Source organism: Conger conger, chromosome 9, assembly GCF_963514075.1.
Source record: "Conger conger chromosome 9, fConCon1.1, whole genome shotgun sequence".
Lineage (NCBI taxonomy): Eukaryota > Metazoa > Chordata > Actinopteri > Anguilliformes > Congridae > Conger > Conger conger.
In genome coordinates this window covers 47,453,129-47,479,399 of record NC_083768.1, presented here as the reverse complement: position 1 = coordinate 47,479,399, position 26,271 = coordinate 47,453,129, and the positions used below count along the sequence as shown (strand labels likewise).

Below are 26,271 nucleotides of genomic sequence, written 5' to 3'. Positions count from 1 at the left end.
TGTGGTCGTGTGTGTATACACCTGCTTCTGCTTTGAGCGTTGTGTACATTTCTACCATAGCAGGCTCTCTTTTCAGCACAGACCTTGAGGTTCCCCTTCCACTGTCACAGAAAAAATAAAAACTCAATTGTCAGAGCAGCTAACCCTCTCGCCTACAGACTGCTCAGAACCAGCTGTGACCTAGACAGCCCTGTCACCACCATCTCCCTTGGAGCCCCCCTCCATGCCCCCCCTCCCCCCTTCAGCTGGCAGCACCACAGCTTCTCTGTCCAGGAAGCCCATTTGATTCGACTTAATTAGCGGACTGACGAGAGCGGGCAGACAGCATATTAATCCGTGGTCGCTAGGTGGTACAGAAGACTCTCACAAATAAAGTGACAGTGGAGGTACATTTTTTGTTCATCGAGGATCAAATTCCCCAAATGCACCCTGAAAGTATAGTAATGTACTGTATAGTATAGTACCACTGATATAATTTGTGGTTATTTGTGTTACTGTCACCTTCCTGTCTTTGACCAGTCTCCACTGACCTCTCTCATTAACAAGGTTTTTCTGCCCACAGAACTGCTGCTCACTGGATGTTTTTGTTTTTCGCACCATTCTGAGTAAACTCTAGAGACTGTCGTGTGTGAAAAGCCCAAGAAATCAGCAGTTACAGAAATACTCAAGCCAGCCCTGGCACCAACAATTATTCCACGATCGGCATCACTGAGATCATATTTTTTCCCTATTCTGATGGTTGACGTGAACATTATCTGAAGCTCCTGACCCGTATCTGTATGATTTCATCTATTGCACTGCTGCCACATGATTGGCTGATTAGATAATCACATGCATAAGTAGCTGTATATGTATACAGGTGTACTTCCTCATAAAGTTCCCACAGAATGGTGTGTATATGTATTTGTGAGAGTGAATGGTGTATATATTTGTGAGTGAATGGTGTGTATATGTATTTGTGAGAGTGAATGGTGTGTGTATTGTGAGAGTGAATGGTGTGTGTATGTATTTGTGAGAGTGAATGGTGTGTTTATGTATTTGTGTGAGTGAATGGTGTATGTATTTGTGTGAGTGAATGGTGTGTTTATGTATTTGTGTGAGTGAATGGTGTGTGTATGTATTTGTGAGAGTGAATGGTGTGTGTATGTATTTGTGAGAGTGAATGGTGTGTGTATGTATTTGTGAGAGTGAATGGTGTATGTATTTGTGAGAGTGAGTGGTGTGTGTATGTATTTGTGTGAGTGAATGGTGTATGTATTTGTGAGAGTGAATGGTGTATGTATGTGTGAGAGTGAATGGTGTGTGTATGTATTTGTGAGAGTGAATGGTGTGTGTATGTATTTGTGAGAGTGAATGGTGTGTGTATTTGTGAGAGTGAATGGTGTGTGTATGTATTTGTGAGAGTGAATGGTGTGTGTATTTGTGAGAGTGAATGGTGGATATGTATTTGTGAGAGTGAATGGTGTGTGTATGTATTTGTGAGAGTGAATGGTGTATGTATTTGTGAGAGTGAATGGTGTATGTATTTGTGAGAGTGAATGGTGTATGTATTTGTGAGAGTGAATGGTGTGTGTATTGTGAGAGTGAATGGTGTGTGTATGTATTTGTGAGAGTGAATGGTGTGTGTATGTATTTGTGAGAGTGAATGGTGTGTGTATGTATTTGTGAGAGTGAATGGTGTGTGTATGTATTCGCGAGAGTGAATGGTGTGTGTATGTATTCGCGAGAGTGAATGGTGTGTGTATGTATTCGCGAGAGTGAATGGTGTGTGTATGTATTTGTGTGAGTGAATGGTGTGTGTATGTATTTGTGAGAGTGAATGGTGTGTGTATGTATTTGTGAGAGTGAATGGTGTGTGTATGTATGTGTGAGAGTGAATGGTGTGTGGATGTATTTGTGAGAGTGAATGGTGTGTATCTATTTGTGAGAGTGAATGGTGGGTATGTATTTTTGAGAGTGAATGGTGTGTGTATGTATTTGTGAGAGTGAATGGTGTGTGTATGTGTGAGAGTGAATGGTGTGTGTATGTATTTGTGAGAGTGAATGGTGTGTGTATGTATTTGTGAGAGTGAATGGTGTGTGTATTTGTGAGAGTGAATGGTGTGTGTATGTATTTGTGAGAGTGAATGGTGTGTGTATGTATTTGTGAGAGTGAATGGTGTGTGTATTGTGAGAGTGAATGGTGTGTGTATGTATTTGTGAGAGTGAATGGTGTGTTTATGTATTTGTGTGAGTGAATGGTGTGTGTATTGTGAGAGTGAATGGTGTGTGTATGTATTTGTGAGAGTGAATGGTGTGTGTATGTATTTGTGAGAGTGAATGGTGTGTGTATGTATTTGTGAGAGTGAATGGTGTGTGTGTATTTGTGAGAGTGAATGGTGTGTGTATGTATTTGTGAGAGTGAATGGTGTATGTATTTGTGAGAGTGAATGGTGTGTGTATGTATTTGTGAGAGTGAATGGTGTGTGTATGTGTTTGTGAGAGTGAATGGTGTGTGTATGTATTTGTGAGAGTGAATGGTGTATGTATTTGTGAGAGTGAATGGTGTATGTATTTGTGAGAGTGAATGGTGTGTGTATGTATTTGTGAGAGTGAATGGTGTGTTTATGTATTTGTGTGAGTGAATGGTGTGTTTATGTATTTGTGAGAGTGAATGGTGTGTTTATGTATTTGTGAGAGTGAATGGTGTGTGTATGTATTTGTGAGAGTGAATGGTGTGTGTATGTATTTGTGAGAGTGAATGGTGTGTGTATGTTTGCACTCTGCCGAGTCAGTCTCTGCAGCAGCAGCAGTGATGACGGGCTGGTCAGCTCCACAGGACCGGGATAAGTGATGGACGGTGTATGTTCGTCCCTGGCGGGGTGAGACCGCCCGTCTGAGTCACGCCGTGTCAACACAGCTTCCACGGGCTGATTCACGAGACGGCCTTTTCCGTCTGTCCCTCGGCCGATCAAAACAAAATACACAGGAAGCCTGGTCACCCGCATGAGGCCAACGGGGGGTAGGCTACGGTTAAAAAAGGGGTAGAAAGGACATGGCTTTTCAGGGCTGTAACCCTCAGGTTATTTACATCAGGAGGGTTATCTGTTGCCTGGGCCACATATATATTCACCAACCACTTTATTAGGCATTTATTAGACTTCATTTTTAGACTGCTACTGCTGTAGCCTATCCACATTGAGTTAGGAGGCATTGTGTGTTCAGAGATGCCCTTCTGCATACCACTGTTGTAATCTGTGGTTATTTGCATTACTGTCATCTTTCTGTCAGCTTTGAAAAGAGAACTGTGATAAGAGTTTTGAAAAAGTGTACTCGGTATTAAGAAAATTTTAAAAACTGTAATACTGTATATAATTGCTGCAGCAGAACATATTGTACTTCAGAGATAGTTAAGGATACACAGCACTTATTTTCTCAGCTCTTAAAATCCAATATTTCTGTATTTTAATATTACCTCATTTTCAGGATGGACCGTCAAGAGTCAAGGTACAAGTTAGCTAATGCTTATGCTAGCTCGATTCTAAATGAAATTTGTTCCCCTCATTTGCAGGAAGTGGATGAAAGATGTACCCAAAGGCCCATAACATCAGAATCTATTTGGATAGTTCAAATACAGTCACATTTTATTTTATTGAAAATAGCTTGTATTTTTTTTTTTTTTTGTTTGTTTGTTTTTTGGGCTGGGGATTCTTCTCCAAGTATAAAGCTCACTGAAATGTTAGGCAATGAAACATGAACTCCATTACACAGCTTAGCCTGGCTGCTGTGGTGGAAGGAACCTATGGTTATAGCATCAGTGTTATTATAATGCAGCACTCCATTTTGAAGCAGGAGCAGCTGCAGAGAGAGTCGTCGAAGCCCGGCTCACTGCTTCAGGCGCTTGCAAGCATCTCATAACCAGAACGCAACACATTTGGCTGTCAGAGCAATTTATTATCACGGTTTTAACTGCAAGCCACATATACTCACTCTCTACAGCTGCTTTGCCTGTGTCAAAAGTGTCTATATACTGTGTGTGCTGTGGGTGGTCACGGCACACTACCATATGTGTTATTGTAACTTGCCCAGGGACTCCAGAAGAAGCTATTACAGTTTTTTTACAGTTGCTAGGCAGCATTTTTTGATACCGAGTTTACTTTTTCAAAACTATTCACACAGTCAGCACCACAGCATCCTATGTGGACCAAACTGTCAATGTTTTTCTGTTTTTTTGCTTTGACAGAAAAGGCATTCAATTAACAAAAATATTGAATTCATTTCTCACTCAATCTCAACCACCAAAAAAAAACTGTATATTTCTAACGGCATATTTTGCAAATGTTTGTACACACTCTTTCAAAACTGATGCACTCAGTTTCAAAATGTAACATAGGTTAAATAAAAAGTGGATAGCAATTTGCTTAGCCTCAAAATGCTATATTAAAATGCATATTGTGCAATCGGTACTGTAGCGTATGGTGCTTGATGCTGGCAATTATCTGTCAGAGGGGCTGGCCCCACGACCCATAGCAGAAAATGGCAGAAGAAGAACAAGAAGTGGCAAAGAAAGAATATAAAATGAGCCAAGTTTGGAACTTAATTGTGCGGTTTGGTGAACTCATATCTAAATGATGCGTCTTTATAATCTTCATAAGAGGCCAGAGAGTACAGTTAATGTTTTTGAGGAGTAAAAGTCTATGTTCATTGCAGTTGTTTCGGCAGGAGAGACCCTGAAGACTGCCAACCCTGCTTTCCCAGTATGCTGTACTATTTTATTTCCATATTTTCCATAGATTGCCATATCAGAATATGTATTTATTTTCTCTAATTGCTGAATGACACTTCTGAAAAGCAACTCATTTTCTCAAACAAATAACATAGTATTTCCTAATTTAATGTTGCTAGTTCCATTGTCTATCCTGTAGCTGTTCTGTTCCAGATTAAACAATCGAGACAATACGTGCTTAATGCGGGACTTCACTGTATTCTTGAGAAACAAAAGCCATTTCACCGGGCAGAAATTGTCGCTTGGTTGTACAGTATCTGGTCCTGTCTTTGTACAGTTAGGCCTTCGGTAGGTCTTTCCACCACAGAATAGGATCTGCACTGCCTCCTGCAGAAACTGTGCCACCATCCTCGATGATAAAACACACACTCCTGTCCCTCAGGCACTGGCCCGGCCAGCTCATTTGTCATGCAGTGGGAAATGTAGTCGGGGAGGGTGAGGGCTTGCTGCTCAAGGCTCCGGTGAAGCAGACTGCCCTGCCGCAGTGTGTGGAAGAACAAGAAACAGACCACACTCCCCTCGAAGGAAAGAAACAGACGCCATGAAAAAGCTAAGATTCACCACAAGGCTGAGTCTGTATCAGTGAGTACACTCTTCCCAAAACAATCCATTTTTAAATCAATTTTCAATTTTTCACAAGCATTATTGCATTGTCCATTTTCTCTTTGTTATTGGCCACCCTCTTCAGACTGGAGATATTGTTTTCAGCATGGACGCACAAAAACCTTCACAGCAATATAAACTTCAAGCAAGGCTAAGCTATTGCACATTAAGAAACCAACAGGGTATTTTTGTACCAAAATATATTCATTTCATTCATGGACTGAAGAATGGAGACTCATAATTGCTTAACAATTCTGGCACTTTGCTTTTAAGTGTACCAGAAGAGATCCACCAAAAAAGCTCCCAAGTGAAACAGCAGCATCATACTGTAGTACATTAGGTCACATCCTTGAGGCATGAGTGCAAACATAAGTATTAGTGTTTGTCTTCCCTGCTTCAGGCAATCGGTATGATACAGTAAAAGGTCAACCATTACCATTCCACTTCTGTATAAACATTTATATACTGTACCCTTTGGGAAGCAAAGGCGTATTTAAGAAAATGGGACAAAGAGTAAATGTGTACTAAACACATGAAATTAATATGTAATTAGCCAAGGCATATTCATGCTGACACATATAAGTATCCTCAAGCGCTTTCTCACACACAAACACACACACACAGCCAATATATTGCAATATTGCACATTTTTATTATGTACATTATGCAGGGTTAGTTAAAGTTACTACAACTGTAGAGAATTGCAGCCAGAACAGTTTGATCAGTAGTTACATTTTTTTTCAGCTGCATACAAAATGTCGGTTTTTTGTTTGCATTGAAAATCATAAGCCAGGAAACACAAAAGTGTTCAACGCACTTCATTGGTGAAGGGAATGTCGCTTATTAGTTATCCTGACTACAAATCGACCGCTTCAAGCAATGATGTAGTCAATTTGACCGGGCCCTTCTACAAGGCAAGGGAGGGTCCTAAAAAATGGCACAATGTGATGGTTTGATTTATGGATTGATGGATTTCACTAGATGCTAGATGGTGTCCCAGGACAGTTGGAGCAGGATAAGTGAATTTTGGTCCAAATGTCTAAAGTAACATAATTAATCTCTGTGACAGGAAAATCATATAAAGATTAACCTTCCATACCATGCAACAACTCACAGCAACATCTGACATTGCAGTCAAATCCAGCTATGCCAGCTTGACCAGTTTGAAAATTGAGCTGGTCAAGCTGGTCATAAGCTGGTCTCGCTGGTCATAAGCTGATCTAGCTGGTTATGAGCTGGCAGACTTTGTTGTGTTCAGAACAACAGCCAGCTAGCACGGCTTGTACAGTTTTGTGTTGTTAAATTCATCATTTTCATTTGAATTATTGGAATGGTTGCTTGTATCACTCTAGCCTACTGTTTGTAGATGGCGCATAAAGAAAATTGCCTGACAAACCAGCCAGCAAGCTAGCAACAACCCAATATCCTTTATTCGGATTGTTAGCAAGAGACTCAGAAGATGATACAGTATAATTGACATTGAGAGTTCATTCGGCAGAGCTACCCGCTCCAGCAGTAACTGCTGTGTTTGCTGTGGGCAGAGCAAGCACCAATGTTGCTCAGACAATCTATTATAATGTGGTTCTATTTAGTGGACCTTGCATTTAGAACATCTAGTTTGGTGTGTTTTATAATCTACAATGTAAAAAGAAATGGCATTTTTTAATGGAATTTTTATTACTAGATTAATAATTATGATAAACAATGTCAGTGTTTGGTGCTTTGAAAGGATGACAATTGCCAATCATGTGGCAGCAATTAAATGCATACAAGCTTGCAAACATGGTCAAGAGGTTCAGCTGTTTTTCAGACCAAATGTCAGAATGGGGAAGAAAGTGACGAAGTAATCAAAGTGACTTTGACTGTGGAATGATTGTTGGTGCCAGACAGTGTGGTTTGAGAAACTGCTAATCTCCTGGGATTTTCATGTACAACAGTCAGAGTTTGCAGAGAATGGTGCAAAAAACAAAAAACATCCAGTGAGCATAAGTTCAGTAGACAATAAGAGAGGTCAGAGGAGAATGGCCTGCCTGGTCGAAGCTGACAGGAAGGTGACAGTAAGGCAAATAACCACACATTACAACAGTGGTATGCAGAAGAGCATCTCTGAACACACAACATGTCAAACCTCCAAGTTGATAGGCTACAGCAGCAGAAGACTGAATAGGTCTAATAAATACCTTATAAAGTGCCTCTGCACACTCCTAACTGGGTGAATAAAAGGGACGCTATTTGAATGCGCTTGCTTCCTTTTTGCAAATGGTTCCAACAAGATATAGTGATCATGGGTGAAGCCTGAGCAGACCTAAGACCTTCTGAAAAAAAAGCATTTATATATAAATATATATATACACATATTGGCGGGAACATGTGAAAAACTATCATACTCAATAGAAGGACCATTAATCTTTTTTATCACTGTTTCAAGGGCTTCCCTAAATTTAGGCACGGTGTTGCAGCAGAACATCACGTGTAATGTGGATTTTTCCTTGTATATTTCATATTAAGCCCTTACACAGGCTGATTAAATGATCTCCTCCATAATATTTATTCAAAATACATGTCTGTACGAGGCTTCAGCATCAAGCATCCATCTTGAAATTCCGCCTTTCCATGAGAGCACATACGTCCTGTTGAATTATGGTAGCGCACATGAGAAATAAATCACGTTCTCTCATTTTTCTGCGCTAATAGACGGATGAAAATCCCTCCTCTCTCCTGTCAGTGATATCTCACTCTTGTCTTATTTCATAATTCCCTCAAAGCTTTAATACAGCAGAATAGGGCACTGAGGCAAGTCATGAGCTTCACTTTATGGTATGGATTTAACATCAATGGCAATTATTTATGCTGCGGGTAGAAATCAGGCCAGAATTTCACAGAGAGCCAGCCACATATAAATCCAATGCTAACAAGTGTCCTCCCTAGCACGTATTTACAATGCCCTACATAGCGTCTTTGAAGGGGATGCTACTGGGTTATTACCATTGTATTTCAGCGTATGACATCAACTGTGCACGGGCGCCTATGCATCACAAACCGCGTGACCCAAGCTCATTACTTCCAGTTTGAATGATTTGGTTCACTTATATGCATGTCACCTACCAGAATGAACTGCTCTACCATATTTCAGGATTCAGAGAAACATAGCCTATTAGCCACATCCTGCAAGGCCTGATTCAGGTTTAGCGCAGCCATTAATGTATTATCACGTGATTACTAAAAGGCCTAACCCTTTGTGGCAAATGAAATATGTTTTAGTAACTTAGTACACCCATTTATACCTCTCGTATTGATTCAACCAATCAATGCCTGCCAAGCTGGACCTAAAAACATCAATATATTGACAACATCGATATAACATCAATATAACCTCCTTTCATTTGTCCTCAAGTACGTTTTGCTCCACATACTGTTGGCACTTTTGCAGTTATAACACAATAGACATGACAGACTGTGATCAACTACTGATAATACTCTCATCTGCAAATTGAACTACTTCTCTCATAACATCTCCAGCGAGTTCATTCATTCGCATAAGGAAAAATGGATGCTGGTATAACCGCTCTTCTCTCCGGACCGTGCCTGGGCGAGAGCCTTCTGACAGTTACTGTCCGTTTTACTTTGCACCAATTCCAAATCCACTTTGCAACTGCTGTAATTCCTAGAGTCTCTCATGTGATAGCTCAGCCGATGGCTTTTGGAAATATGAATGTATTACATTAGAATTATTTAGCCGACACTTATTTCAATGTACTGTAAAATATTATAAGGCTGGTTCAGGTCGACATAGAAGTCCAAAAGGTGTGACCTCTCACGTCAATTCAATTTAATTTCATGTGTATAACGCTTTTCACAGCAGACTGTCCTAAAGAGACTTTACATAGTGACAGAAGGGAAGATAAAATGGGAAATACCCGCCCTGAGCCCCCAATAGCATCTGAGGTAAACACCTCCCTCGTGGGAGAGAAACCCCCAAACAGTGGTGAGAAAAAACTTCCTGATGGGAAGAAATCTCAGGAGGAACCCAACTATCCTCCACTGGCCTATAGGTTGAGAAGGTCACAGTTCAGGTATTAAATTATCAGGTTATCCAGAAAGTCCTCATGGATGGATGTAGAGTATGCAGTTCAGAGGGGAGGGGGATGAATCTGTAGCTCCAGGATGTGGGCATGAACCAGGGCGTGTTAGCTATCGTATGTTATCTTGTGTAATGTTATCTCATTATCTGTAGTTTCATGACTCAGCAGTGTCCTCCATGACTTTATACTTCCTTGCTTCCTGTCATCTGATATTTCCAGTTTTAGATATTGCATGATAATACCTGTCAGTTTATGAATAATCTCCCATAATTTTCGGGCATGAATATATGCCAGTGAGACCAGATGGCATATATTCTCCATCCCTTATCTAAATATACAACAAGATGGTCAGTGTAAAATCAACACTGTGAGAGTAATATAAATTATATAAATAGAGTACAGCTGCTCTCAGGTGCAGCAAACTGGCTATTTGTTGTCTTTCAGCTCCGAATGTTCAATTTAACTCAATGTTTGGCGAAAGAGCCCTTAAGAGAACTTAAATAGGCTTAAATTTACCAATGGTTGACCGTGGACAGTGTGGCCCTTCAAAACAGATTGAGGTTCCTGTTGTAGGTGGCAGTGCAGCAACAGTATACTGCATACATCAACAAACTGTTCATAATTCACTTCTCTTCAAGGCAGGTTGACCTCTTCAGTTAAAAAAAAACAAATGGCCCTCTTACATTAATCAACAAATGTTAAATTATTTTCAAATCTGGAGACTGAGATGGCCGTAGCAAATCGGTAATTCTAGGATGACTAGGATTAATTAAATATTAAACATATTGATGTATTATTTATCAAAGTTAATTCTAGTCTGTATCATTGTGACTTTGGGCAATCCATTGAATTGAATATTAAAATATAAATTTAAAAATCATATCCTCTTCTGCCCAGAGCACTAATATTGCATGGCATCAATTGCAGGGATCTTAAGCCATGCAAAGTAACTTATGACAGATTAAATTTATTTAGGGGCATATGATGTCACTGTTTGGTGAATTATACATTAGACCTGTATAACATGATACAACATTAGGTTAAGGCACCATGCTGTGGTGCATGGATGAGCCTCACGACCTCAAATCTAATTCTTGACCATGCCAGAACTGACCGTGGCCAGTAGCTCCTCAGTGCAACTCACAATTGGAGTTTATGTCACCCATGGTATGGGACGGTTCAGTCAGATGGGGAACCATGTTCATAGCCTAGTAGCTGATAAAGCTCATAAGACTGCATCTAAAAGCCGCATATACTTAAAAGGTCCTCCTCTGACTCCACTCTGTGTGAGCTCAGCTACGGTCTGGGGAGCAAAAAGGAGTAGCTGTTGAACAGCACATGTCTCAGTTCTCCTGAAATGGCAGGACATGGAACATAGTTGCAGTTGCACAAAGTTTGAATTGGATATATACAGCCCCGAGTAAGGCAGCAAATTTTCAAAAAGACTGCTTTACAGCAGCAACTCCCAAAGGTTTTTTTCTGTCAGAGCACAGAGTACAAATGACCAAGATGTCCTCCTTTCATCAGGCTACTGGACATTTCCCTGCTGTTCATCAACTCACTGGCCAAATATATCACCATATACTGTATATCAGGAAAACACTCTTACCTTCTGCCTAGGCCAAGTAATACACAGCATACAGTAGGGTTATGTGACATGATATACTATATGATGACAACTTGACTGCCAGCAGTGTGATCACAACAATATATCAATATTCTCTTTTTTCTCAAAATATAATAACAGTACAGACACACATTTTGGCATTTGCCTTCAGCATGTTATTGCCTTGATAAACATGTGGCATATGCATTTATGATGAACGTTTCATCCAGCCTGATAATGGAAGCCATACTGAGCCCTGCATGTGTGGATCATTATGATGTCAACGGGGAACTCCGTGAAACCCTTTTTTGTGAGAAAGTTGGTTCGCACTTTCGGAACAGTTTGTAACAAATAACAATGACACTCCTACACACACACCTATGCTAAATTTCTGGGCTTTTCCATCTAGCAAACTGAAAAACAGACTACTTTCATGATACTTGGAAGTCAAAGAAACAGGAAACGGTGGAAAGTTTTGGTATTAACGACCATAAAGTTGTTTGTTCAGGGGCTGCAGCTCTGGTCAACGAGCAGGATGCCAGCGGTGACATTTCTGCGCCCAGAACTGCCACCAAGAAGCCAAATGAAACCGCATGGGCGTGGCACCAACACTGTCGTGTAAAAGGATTCCAAACTTGCATAAATCTGCGAATTCTCGGAATCCGCGTGAAGGGATGGTCCCACGACAGGGCGATATCTGCCAGTAAATGTCGCAGCCTGGGGGGCAATCCCCGCACTTTTCTTCCCCAATTCCCGACTGTTCTTCACTTGAACAATTCACAGATTTCTAAACCTCGCTTCTGCCCTGCGGTGCCCTGTCGATTCGCGGAAGATTTCCTGCCACTCAGGGACCAGGTTACATATTCTCCGGGACGGCTGGAATTCTGCCCTCGATGCCTTCGGCCCATTGGACTCAGGAGAGAGACCCTCCTACAGCACCTCTCTGAATCACGCAGTCGTGCTCGCGTTTGGACCGCGCTGGCCCCTCCGGGCATCTTCTCACGCCTGGTCTGGTGGTTCTCGAGGGGGGTGCCCTTTCCCTCCGGGGGGAATCCACCGAGAGGGATAAAGGGATAAAGAGGCCCTCCGGGCTGATTACTTACATCTGCCGCGGTAAATCCGGCACGCACATCCCCGACCGCTCCGCTTTGTTTACCGCGTGCGAGGGGGAGATAACTTCTGAAATAACCCAGCAGTGCCACGGCCTCGCGCCCGGGCAGCCTGTAGCGCAGTGGTTAAGGCGCATGACTGGGACCCGCAAGGTCGGTGGTTTAATCCCCGGTGTAGCCACGTTAAGATCCGCACTGCTGTTGGGCCCTTGAGCAGAGCCCTTGAGCAAGGCATTTAACCCCACATTGCTCCAAGGGAGGATTGTCTCCTGCTTTCTAATCAACTGTAAGTCTCTTTGGATTAAAGCATCAGCAAAAATATTATGTTTTCAGCTACACTTCCCCTCAAATTTAAGTTGCATTCTCTTCTTTTTAGTAGTAGTAGTAGTAGTAGTCGTAGTAGTTATTTATTTCGGCCCTTATTACCAATTTTTACAGAATGAATGCACACAGAACTAATGAATAACAATGTTCTTCTCTCTGCCTCTAAAATTCTCAGTGGTGGGCCTACTCCTGTCCTGTCATCAAAGCTTATGGAATGCTACTGGGTTTTTTGTTTTCATTTGGGTTTTTTTTTTTTGCTTTTAAATACTGCTAGCACAGTAATTGCTGTGGTATAGAGGTCCTTGTGACTGTGTAGGCCTCACATAGGTGAAAGATACAGATGGACACATGGACTTGCCTGAGTCCCAGCAGGGCTAATTGAGTAAATGACAGGGAGAGTAGCTCTGGGGAGGCAGAGGAGCTGAGGCGAGACATGTATCCTGTACGTGAATTGATTTTGAGACAAGAGATCATCCCTGACCACAAGACCTATCATTTCTCTAGAAAGTCCAGAGCAGCTAATTGGAGTAAATCCTCATATGTCACATTGATCCGTTCATCCGAGAGGAATTGCTCGCAATTACTAAATGTTTACACTGAACAAAATGTACATGTTGTTCATTTATCATCCACAGTGTATCTACTACTGTCTGTGTTTTAGTATGATAAGGGCCTGATTTGTTTAAGTAACATTATAAATTAGTGTTTTCCATTATTTTAACTATTTATTGGTTGGATTTACCTCATGATTCAAATGCAATCCAATAAAAAGTGTCTATTTGCATTGTATCCCTATGTCCTTTAATGGCCATAATGGTTTGTAATTTAGGGCATAAAATATTTTTACCTACGTCAAGCATACTACTGTGGTAGCATTATTTAACCCCTTATGGGATGTGACCTGCACGTTACAGCTCCCTCAACAGACGGACGTGACGCCAGCGTTGTATTTGACCGTTGAAATGCATTGTGATTCCTAGGCCTTCCTATGGGTTTTCTATAGGGAGCCTTAGTCATAACGGGTTAAAAAGAAAAAGAAAAACCCAAACAGAGAAAGCCACTCGCACTCCATCAGCTTTTATGGCAGGACAGGAGTACCTATCAAAATTTTAGAGGTAGATATAAAAACAAGTGAATGCAACTTGAAAATTGTGGGGAAGTGTAGTTATGCATGTCTCCGTTATGTGTTGTAGCCAACAGGGAATACTAAGGCATGTACTGGCATCAAATTATTGCTATATTCAAGAAGCAATCTGGTGTTCAGACAATCGTAGCCTTGTTTGATTGTGGTACATGATTAATACTATCTGCTAATTAAAATGTATTTCTCCCTGAAGTATTATCCTTTGATTCCATAGTCAAGTTCAACTCCACCATTGGCTACACGAAGAATACACATTCCTGAATCAATAAAATTAAGTCACTGGTACAGCACAGTAATCCGTGGACTGCAGCCTCATGTCACCTCAAAAATAATGCATTTTAATTGCCTACCATAGACCTCCTCCAACTTTCAGACTGAAATAGCACTTGAACACAGGACTCTTATATTTAGTTGCTGAATGCACTGCTCCTTTCTTGATTGATATTGAAAAAATAATTGTCGAATGAATACAACATAGATCCTTGTTTTTAATTATAAAAATGCAACATTCTTGATTACAGCCCTTATTGGCCTATATCCTAAATAAAACAGATTAAAATAACTGAATAGAGTAGAGTCAAGTTGGCTAATGAAAATTATAATGTGCACTGTGTGGTAGACCTAAATCTTCCAGTGCCAAATATTCCGTCCATGTGTCAATGTCACATAGCGACGCTGCAGCAAGGTAGCTAGTTGTAATTGATATCAAGGCCGCTTCAGTAAAGGATTCCGTATTGTGTATCACTTGCCCGAGACTTGAACGAATACGGTGATACATGAATGGCATGAATGTAATATTTAAATTCAAATCGATTCGACATTCACGTTTGTGTTTACTTTATATTACCAAGTAACTCCATCAAACGTCCAAATTTTTACGAAATACATGCAGAAATACAAGCACGAATTCGAGTAGAGAAACCTGCTTCACATGCACAAAACGACAATATTACGTAACAGCGATCAGAAACCATAAAACATAACACAAAAACATACTTTTGTGATATTCACTGCCGATTGAATCAAGTAGGTACACATCCTATTTTCCCTCTGAACTAAAATCGGCCAAATTAATGAAGGTATCCATTTAGCCTATTTTTTTTTCTGTAACGAAAGGTGATGTTTACGAAACAGGTGAGACTATTATATTTCTACCACAGTAAGACTGTATGGTGTTTCAAACCAGACACCAACAAAGACAATTGCATTTTGATTTCACGATGAAATGTTCATTTAATTAAATGTAATGCATTTATACTGCTAACAGTATTAGGCTAAACAATCAATAAATATATGTGGGCTACGCAATAGGCAAAATAATCATGCGGGAATTATAATTAAAATGCATAATATAATCATGCATTCATATAATAAACAAAATATTCAATAACCCATTTTGTAAAGATAAAGATTTAAAACGAACTGACACACGGGACTGCTCAATTCCATCCGTGATGATTTTACTTTGGCGAAAAATAAATGAATGTTCCAAACATGTTCGTGAAGTTAAAAGCCCCCACAGTCACGGCTGCCCTTATTAATGCTGAAGAATTTACAGAACGACAAATAATGTGAAACCTTTATTGCGGTGCCCTTCACATTACTTTCTGAGCAGCCAAGTCCTATGACAACAAATTACTGCCATCTTCAGGTATATAGAAAACCAACATCTTTCCTGTTACGAAATAGCCAAGGAGAATCGTGACTGACATGTATTCTATTATTTGTCTGTTCCGAAAACAGTCTTTTTTATGTATCTCTCGAACCATAACATTAACAGGGCAATAATTACTAAATTAGGTAGACTGTAAAGATCTACGTGATATGACATGCGGCTAGGCTATATATAATATGTTGCTTTGACAGACCATCAGCATCTAATATATAAGTTGCTTTAGAAAATGAAGTATCTTAATTCATAGTATGAGCTAAATTCATATATATGTGACGTATATCTGGCTATTCAGTTGCTCCCTCCTGCACCACAGAAATGTGGCATTCATTAACTATAAGCTATATGCAACAGATATACTGCTTGACTCAAGATTTTTCGAAGGACATGCATACGGGGGGTTAAATTAAAAGCACAAATCGGTCGTAGTGCTGGCCGTAAAGACATCTTAACTGCACAGACATTCACTTTATCAGCAAGTCCCTAATAATGTCATATTGCTACAGTGTACATTCTGCGAAGCCTAATTGAAAGGTACTCTAATGTAGAAAAGGGTGTCATGGTCCACGCAGCTGAAAACAGTATTGCCAACTTTTTTTCCGTGAGAAATGCCATTACAGACTCTGTGGGTTATTGCTGAGCAAAGTATATACTTAAACGAAGTTACAAAGCTTTGTGCTAACTACGTAAGACCCCGGTTTCCACATGAATGCCGCTGTACTGGCACTGCTGTTGATGCACTCAAACACGCACACCATTCCAGCACTCTGCACGTCACGTTGACATGACCACAAATCATGGTGGTCGCGCGTTAATGAGCGGAGCCTCAGCGAGTTACCTCAGTGTCGTAGATTTTTGGGATCAAGGAGAAGGGGTAGAGCCTGGATTCTCGTATGTGTTGAATGGCAAGGTTGACTGCGGGGTCGATCCCTTGACTGATGCTGCTCATAAGCGCTGATTCATTCATGGGCATCAGGACCATAATTGGTAAATCTTCGCCGTCTTTCGAGTACCAGGCGTTGTCCAGGTTGTGCCCGGCGTTGTAATTGCATCCCCTTGACAACACAGGTTGAAATCCCCAGATAAACAAGAGCAGGCATCCCGACAGCACGAGCATCTCCGATCTGCATTTCCACTGGGATGGAGCCATGCTATCTGTACAGGACAATGAAATAGATCCACCCTTTCACTGCCCTGGCATGGCAAATCGTTTGTTTTAGATGGATACTCGGTTCAGGCAAATCGCATACAAAGTATTGGAAAGATATAGCGCCAGCTCCGCGGAAGATGAATCGCAGCGTCGTTCTATGCAGGTATCAGTGTTTTCGTTCAATGGCGCGTCCCTACGGTTTTCCACGGGCACCCCCCAGAATTAAAGCAATAACACCGATAATGTATCGAAGAAGGGGTTGTGTCACAGATGTAATTAGACGACGGAGCTGTTTTTCCCTCGGTTTTGTGATCCACAACACTGCGTGCTAATGTCCCTCAAACTCAATCCATCGTTTCACCCCCCAGAGCGTACCAGCACAGTCATAGCAGTACATTACAATCCAAAGTCAGCATGGGATCAGCAGATAAATGTTGACAGATTATCTCGACGATGATAAAAAAAAAAAGTCAGCCACTTGGGGTGGCGGTTGTTATAGGTGCAAATCCACCATCCGATTGTATTCCCATCAAACGAAAACCAGAACGAATATTGTTCATTACTGCCAGCGCCCCGTTTCTTCTTGATGTATTTGAGAAAGAGAGAGCAAAGAATGGCTATTAAAGAGCAGCGAAGAAAAAAGAAAAACCGATATTTGGCAGTGAAAGCCCCTTGCCGAATTTTTTTTTAATCGAGGCCGTACCTTCCAAGAATGACGCTGATGCTGCTGCTGCTGATGCGGATGCCGAAGTGCTTCAGCGCAAGGTCTCACTTTACTCAGTGCTGTTGCTGATCAGAGCGCGCGCGAGAGGGAGCTGTGCAGGGCATAAAAACTCAGGGGACTGGTGTTACCCGCTCTCGTGCAAGCACGAGCCACCGGCAGGCAAAGGTTATTTTATTGTTTTCCTCAGTTTTCAGACGAGAATTTTCGTATTCCTGGGTGCTATATGGACTGAAAAATAAAATGCTGTACATTAAAAACCACAGCCATGGTGTTACATCGTAGTTATACAGCCTCTAATTTACTAATGCGTCGTGACATCATGATGTTTGTCGAGACTGCATTCTGATCCTTTGTATCAGTTTCCACTCAGACATTAAATTGTTTAATCTTTCAATAATGGAAAAAGTGGCGAAAATAGCACTTATTTTTTACTGGTTCTGGTATTTTTCATGGTCAATTAAAAGAATGGTAGCTGAACAAATGCAGAATATATGCTTGAACATTTTAGCAAATGCATCTGATAAAACTGAAAGAATCAATAGAACATACGAGTATTCTTTAAAGCAAAAAACGCGAAGCTATCTAAACGGATGTTTGATTCATCTAACAGCAGTGTGGGCGTACTTATAAAATCGCTTTTGTAATAAACAGTGCCACCTAGCAATACCATACCAACTAGATTATGAAGAGCAGTCTAACCGGGGCACACACACACACACACACACACACACACACACACACACCTCTATCTACAAGCTGTTTACTTGGCTAATTAAAAAATTTCTGTAGCCTATTTGGCATTGTCACCTTCTCGTTTCTATTCATGCAATGAATATTTAATACGGATCGTTAATGATGGGAGTTCCGCAGTTGAAGTGGCGAACGCGGAAAAAACCGTCGTGCGCATCCATGCTATCCATGGTGCTGAATTAACGTAAACATACTTCGAGCTACGCCATACAATACAAGCCGTTTGCATTTCCGGAATGATGTACATTCAGCCAGGAGTTTCCAAGTCCTGGGAGTTTAACCACCATTTATATAATAAATATCACCGTTTTATAGAAAATTCTATACTCATGAACGATAAATAAAACCGTTTTTCCTATTTAGATATGATGTGCTTTTTAGATTAGTGTATCATCGATCGTTTATTGATGGCTATGTGTGCGGCGTACACGAGACACCGTGGGATTTGCAAATGGAGAAAATAAATAAATAGAATTTTTATGAATATTTATCTGAAAAACGTTTTTCGATTGCAGTGCACCTATAACTTACAGATGCGTCTGAATGCACAGTAGACTGGCGGTAAGCCATCGCGTTATAGCTAAGTAACATTCTCATTATCAGTTTGCGCACTAGCCTACCTGTAAATAATATTTCACTGTGAGAATTTCCAAAAACCCAATTAGCCTTGTCATTTCCCTATGCCATCTCTCCATTCGAAGATATTTCTTTCAATTTGTTAAATATGCAGATCATATGCAAATGCATACGTTTCTCCAGGGTTTTCCATAGCTGTAACTTAAAGTGAAATAATTACCTTCATTGTAGTTCAGCACTAGCACTGATTGTATTACCATTTTTTTTCTTCTATATTACAGTTCTGTTTCTCTGAATACAAAGTTTGGATTGTCCTGACCACTGGTGCAGACGCTGAACCGTAGAAAGGACAATTATAGCTATACTGTAACATGTAAACAACATTTTCATCAATATTCAAACATAGGACAGAGAAACAAAAACATACTCTGAAGCCATTTTCATGAGAACCACACATTTTTGCCATAATGCACAGTGAAGGGACAGGGCTCAAACACCCAGTGCTGACCTCCACTTAAAATTAACCAATAAAAAGCTCATTACTGTGGTTAAAGGGTTCACTATGATAAAATCGTTTACGCAGGCATTGTCACCCCAAGTTTGGGAATGTAAACAAAAAACAATACCATTATTAAAATAAACCTGGCCTCTTCAGTTCAGACCACAGGTTTTCGATGGAATGTAAGTCCAGAAGCTGAGATGGCCATTGCAGAAAATGGATGTTGTTTTTACTTAACCATTTCTCAGTGGATTTTAATGTATGCTGACCGAGTCTCAGCCTCTTAGCAGAGACAACCAAGTTTTCTGCCCAAATTACTTGCCATTTTTTAAAATTCATGATGTCATTGATCTTAACTAGTACCCCTGGGCCACTGACAGAAAAATATTGCCAAAACATCAACGACCCACCTCTATATCTGACTGTAGGTACGAGGTGCTTCTCCTTGGATGCATTCCTCTTTTGCTGCCAAACATGCTGATGGTGTGTATGACCAAAATGTCCAATTTTGGTCTCATTTCACCATAGTACTCTCTTGCAGTCATAATTCCAATGACTTTATGGCAAACTCCAGATGCTTCGATTGTATTTTTATGCTCAGAAATGGCTTTCCTCATGCAACTGTGATCCTTGGGTTCTTTATTTCCCCCCTCACCATCTTCCTCACCATCCATGGGAACAATGTGAACTTGCTATGTTTTAATTTTTGTATTATTTCCCTGACAGATGTCTTTCAGTTACATGTGGTATGTTTATCTGTTTATGTTTTTTTTGTACCCATTACCGGACTTGTGATGGTCAATTACCATCTGTCTCTTTTGAATTGATGTTTAGCTTTTCCCATGCTGATGGATGAGAAGGGGATTTTTCATCCATGTTAGGCTGATTGGAGAGTCTAAATTGCCTGTGGGTATGAGTGTGTGAGTGAATGGTGTGTATGTGCCCAGCGATGGACTGGCGACCTGTCCAGGGTGTATGGTTGGATGGCTTCATGTGGGTCTTGTTGTGCATATGTCTCCATCTAGGGTCCCCCAGGGTCTCCAGTTACCCAAACCCCAGGGTCTCCAGTCCCCCAAACCCCAGGGTCTCCAGTCCCCCAAACCCCAGGGTCTCCCTCCAGTAACCCAAACCCCAGTGTCTCTCCAGCTACCCAAACCCCAGGGTCTCCCTCCAATTACCCAAACTCCAGGGCCTCCAGTAACCCAAACCCCAGGGTCTCCCTCCAGTTACCCAAACCCCAGGGTCTCCAGTTACCCAAACCCCAGGGTCTCCAGTCCCCCAAACCCCAGTGTCTCCCTCCAGTTACCCAAACCCCAGGGTCTCCCTCCAGTTATCCAAACCCCAGGGTCTCCAGCCACCCAAACTCCAGGGTCTCCCTCCAGTTACCCAAACCACAGGGTCTCTCCAGCATCCCGAACCCTAGCATTTCTCCAGCGTCCTGTGACTGGGACTGACTAATTATGGTTGTCAGAAAACAATTATTTATTAAAAAGCACTGAAACATGAGACACCCTTCATATCTTTCAAGGGTGCCGATAATTCTGCTTCACTGGCTGAAGACTGAGTTGTCTTCTTACAATAATGTTCATCTTATTCTTTAAATTAAGATGGATATGTATCAAAACGTTGAGATGTCAAGAGACCCAAAGCCTGTGACTGTTTATGTCCTCATTGCTTCTTGCATGTTCCACAAATAATATTGTACTATCTGTACAACTGAATTATTTCCACAAAACAGCCATGAAATGTACTGGAAATGCTTAATGTATTACTGACAGACCTTGTGTCAGCTTTAAGAATGACAGATTTGAAAATAGGTCAAGCTTTCATACCATCTGTTTTCCATATTGAAAAAAACAAAAGGTATTTAGCATTACTTTCACCACGCTAATCATAAAATGAAAATAACTTGAATAATTCTGCGTGATAGATTATCACAGAACAGATTAATTGTGTCAATTCATTATATCATCCATAATTATCCGGGTACTCATGTTCACAGAAGTTTGCTGGGTATTTTTTTTTTATATATTGTCGGATTTTTAATGATGCAGCTCAGGTTAGAAACCTGGTACCACTGGCACTCAATCAAAATAATAACCTTTTATATTTTTGTTTTAAAAATTCTAAGCCAATCTTCTCAAACCCCATTAATTGCAGTTACCAGTAGTTCCTCTTACATCATTCACTACTGTTTACCTCAGAATTAGAATGTTCTTCACATATTTTGGAGCGCAGGGGAAAAAGTACTGCAGCGTTCCAGGTCTCTAATCTCCCTTGAATAGGTGCAGTTAAATAAGAATTGTGACTAAATATCAGGATGTAATGCGCCATCTATGCGGCTACCCTGCAAGTCTTTTGATCATTACTGCGGGTGTTTTCAAGACAGATAAAGCCAGTTACACATTCTATTACCGTTTTTCCCGCTATCAAGTGAAACAAGTGAAGCGTAATTGGGCACGATATCACTCTGAATGAAATAAATAATTCACCCTTTCCTCTGAGCTAGCCTTGCCGTGTGTGTAAATGCGCAGAGCAAACCTCCCTGACCCACAGCACAACAGGACATTGCACAGGCAGTCTTGGCATGTTCTCCTCAGAGAAATGCAGATCAGCTCTTTCCGTTACTGGGCACGCTTTCACCGCATAACGTCATCGGCTGGCAGAGGCATCTGACGTTGTGGTCAGTAGATATGTGCGGCAGCATGTTAAAATGAAACTGATAATGTGCTGTACCCCATTTTAGGCAAGGTTTGCAATTGCACTGCAAGTCCACAACAATGCATTAACATGCCTGATAATGATGCGTGCTGTTACATGCTCGTAACCTTAGAGGTAATATGATGGCATTGTCAAAATTGCTCACCAAAATTATGTAGTGAGTACTGGTTTGGTAACATTACATTTATATTTTTAACATCTTTGCAAGGGTGCTGTGCAAATGGTTATACGTTTGGGTGTTTGAGTAAGTTCCGGATGTCTAGACACCTGATTATCTTTAAGTGAGCTGTTATTGCAATTTAAGTTTATTTGACAAATGGAACCTGAGCACAAAACACATTTTTTAAATTATTGTTTCATTGATTTAATGAAAAAAGTTGTCAAACATCCATGGCACCCCTGTGAAAAAGTAATTGCCTATTAAATTGAATAACTGGTTTCACCACCTTTAGCAGCAATAATTGCAACCAAACACTTCCTATAATTTGATATCAGTCTTTCACTTTGCTGTCATTTTAACCCACACTTCTGCTTTAATAAAGACATTTTGGTAGGGTACTGAGCATTAACTTCTCTTTTCAGGTTCTGCCACAGCATCTCTATTCAGGTCAGGTCAGGTCAGGACTTTGACTAGACCACTCCAAAGCTTTAATTTAGAATTGTTTCAGTTAATTAGCTGTGGACTTGTTTTGTGTTTTGGATTATTGTCATGTTAACACAACCTAATAATGCGTCAGCTTCAGCTCATGGACAGATGGTACAGAGCAGAAAGGTTCCTTCAATAATGACTCTCCAGGTCTGAAGCAGCAATGCATCCACACACCATCACGCTAACATGACGTTTGATTTTTGTTCTGATGTTCTCACTGTAAATTGCTCTATTTGCTTTACGCCAGATATGGGATCCATATCATTAAAAAAATTCTGTCCCAATCTGCCCTAAAACAATCTTCATTTTAGAGACTGAGACTGATGGACCCCACAAGGAACAAGATTCCCCAAGAAACTATTTATGTAGGGAACGTTATCTTGACCTGTTATTGTCTTGCATTTTCACTCTTAAACTGTGGAATTTTTCTTATTTTAAAATTGTTCTTTCTCTCTCCACCTTGGCTGATGTGTGGCGACGCGCATTCTGGTGTAAAATGGCTGCTGTTGCATCACCGAGATGGCTGCTACACATTGGTTTCATCGCCGTAAAGGGCCACAGTCCATGCTATAAGGCCTGACCCATGGAACACAGTCACAGGAACTTGGGCCCAAACACGTCCAGAAACTTTAAATGGGCAGGAAGAAGTAATTGCATAATGAAATCATTATGCATCTTTAAGTGCCCTTTTAAAAACTGGATAGGTACACACACAGGATTTTTCTCAAGTTAACAAAGCATATATTTATGGCTTCATTAAGACCCTCTTTTTAAACACGGTGCTTCAAGTTCCAAATAGGCAGAACAACAATAGACCTGCTTGCAATGGTACTTCTACTGCCAGAAACCATCCATGAGAGTAAAGCAGTTTTGTGGCCTAATTACTGTCACGTGGCATTGTTGTATGCCATAATAGCTATCTAACTATTGCAATAAAATCCACCTTTTACCGCCTTGACATTCATTGTCCTCAAACACTCACATTTGTTTCATTGATCATTTGAAGGGCATTCTTGCGTGCTTAGTGCAGGTCACACAGAAGCTTTGCCACGGATTTCACTGCCCAAAGTACCTAATTACAACATTCTGCATCATCACATTATTAAAAATAGACACTTGACATTGGACAACCACATGTTTCCCAGCAATATCTTTCTATGCATATCAGAAAAGGGGACAGGTTTCAAAGAAAGTAGCCTACCACAGATAATTTCATTAACAGTTGTTGCAATATATTCTCTGCCCATAATATTTATAATAATTATAAATACTGTATTATATAATATTTCATATCAATAAAATATTGTATTTTATATAAAAAGCAAGTGACCATGAAGTAGAATTTTTTGTCAAATTGATGGTACATAATAATCTACACACTACTAATCAATGATGACTTGGATATTGAATGAATCACTTTCTTTTGCTGTGTTAGTGTTTGTGAAAATAGGGATGTGAAACAGACTAGTTTGCCTTTAACATTTCTGTCGTTTGGGGGAGAAGGTGCAGGGTGTTACATCTGGCCCAGTTTCATTGTAGGGACATAAACATCACTGGGGACAAATGACGTTATGGTTTTGGTGATGCCTAGCAGAGCAGACAAAAAATAACTTATTTTAGGGGGGGGGGCTGAATATGCTCTAAAGCCTCTGCAAAAATGAGGAATATAATAACTAGGTTTTGGATAAATATGATCCATTGCTATTGGTTTTGTGCTCACAATATTTGTATTTTATGGCTTACAACCTTACGAAATGAACAGATGTCTGTTAATTGCCATTTTATAGCATTTGTAATTCAAATAGTGAAATACCCAGGGGCAGTTTCACTGGTAAGCTGCTCTTGGTTTTTATCTACATTGTATTAATTGCTCTCTGAAAACTATTGGCCACATCAGGACACATTTTTACTCGCCTAATCCAATCAGAGCCCCCGAGTGGCACATTTCATTTGAGACTAATACTTTGGAAAATAAGATGTCATGGGTGCTTCTATGTGCATTTCACACAATTGTGTGCTGTCCATTTTTGTAGTCAAGACAATGATTTGATAAAAGCTATATTGCTGGCTTGTGGTCTCCTACATGCCTAATCCTATAACTAGATTCCTAACAACACGCAAGGTTGTATTTGGATTACAGAAGAAGATTATGGTTTGCATACTTAGATAAAGTCTCATTTTGCTCTCTTTCTTATCTCTGCATAGCACGTTGGCCCTGAATATCATAACAGCGTGTAGTACAACAGAGAGGGGAAAGAGATATCTCTTTTATTGTCTTTCTATAAAGGACAAGTTGAGATAGCATCAATGTTTGACCTCTTTTGACAGTTCAATCTAGCTCCACCTTATCTTTTATTTGCTGAAAGATTAAGGCTGGAAGATTATTCTGTAAATAAGAATGAAGCCTCTGTGTGGAAATAGGTCACAGTGGGGAAAGACGGGCAGTAAAGGAGTACAGGGAACGATAGAGACTGTGGTGCTGTGTGCTATTTCTTTTGGGCACTAACTGTGACAGCAGAAATAATGTAGAAATAACCAGAGGTTTCCACAAATAGGCATGGCATTTATCCTGCTATGATGTTGATACACACGCTGCACGTTGTACACAACAACAACAACAAAAAAAGAGAGCTTGTCAGATATAAATGTAGTAAACATCTATATTATCTGAACAAGAATAGTATGGTAATTATTCTTAGGCTTGTGCACATTAATCTGATCGAATTCTGTTCTTGAACTATCTAGCTTATTAGCTCTGACTAATACCTGTGATACATAATACATGTCACTTTTCAACACTGGAGTATGTGAAAGTAGATTTATAGCATCTCCTATATTGTTTTCAAGATGGGCCAGGATTAATTTGTCCTTAAATGCGATTGGTGATTTAGTGAAAGGATTCGTTCTTTTTTTCCCCCATCATAGACACAGCTTGGCACAGCTTCGATCGAAATGAACTTGTCAAATCGTTTTCATGGAATTAAAATACAACCTGCGTTCGCTGTATTTCTAAATATAAATTCTGGACGTGTGCTGTCAAGTCTTGGCCCCGGCGCTTTTCACTGACCAGCCAGCAGCGCGGCTGCCTCTTCTGTATCCGCAGCGTAACGGTGGCGTCATCTCGAAAGCCCTCTCACAGCCGCGAGCGGCTCCATGGGACACCGGCTCTGGCATTCTCACCTCTCCGCATGCCTTCCTTCCTCCGCAGCGCTACAATAATACGGCGATCAAGTAGATAATCAGCGCATTTAGCTAAACGCTTTGGGGAAATGCCAGCGCGTTGAATGGCGCTTTAAGTGGCGTGGGCCTGCTGGTCGTTCGCCGACGGGAACAAAAGCGCAACCTGAATTACCATTCTGCCTCAAACAGGTGCGGGCTGTGACACGTCAGCCTCTTAAATGCGAATCCGTCCAAACGCGCAGACCGTATGCCAGGACGTAATTAGTATGTGATGGCCGACGGTAAATGAAAATGCTAGTTGTTTTTGAGATTTAACGTCTTTGAGAGTTAACAGCCTTCAAGGTGAAGTGCAGTATCCTGACAGTGGAAGTGCAGGGAGGGGGACTGTGGAGGGGGCAACTACACATACTCATCTTATTGAATATTACATCGTATCTAACTGAAGAATAGTTTACAGCTGACAGTCACACACACACCCTCACTGAAAACTTTATTGTTTTGTAGCCATTTTTCCTTCCTCAATTACATCATATGTCTTTGTCCTTTGTCATTAGGCCTTGATGAAAATGTAATTTATTTAATTAAATGTTTTGATTAAAAACATAAAAGAGCTGTATCAATAAACCTGCCTTAATCTCGAGGCCTTTGTTTTGAGATTGCTGTTGTGGTGTTGGCATGGCTTTTGGAGTACTGTCCTTGTTCAGCCTCTAGTCTAAA

At 40.6% G+C, this 26,271-nt stretch overlaps 1 protein-coding gene across 1 annotated transcript in view; it reads right to left on the bottom strand.

Moving 5' to 3' along the window:
• Nucleotides 1-25,718, bottom strand: part of gabbr2 (gamma-aminobutyric acid (GABA) B receptor, 2) — a 234,188-nt gene extending 208,470 nt beyond the window's left edge. Inside the window, exon 1 of the mRNA XM_061253572.1 lies at nt 25,555-25,718. The gene's annotated coding sequence lies outside the window, so the exon portion shown is untranslated. The remainder of the gene's footprint in view (nt 1-25,554) is intronic.
• Nucleotides 25,719-26,271: the final 553 nt, after the last annotated feature.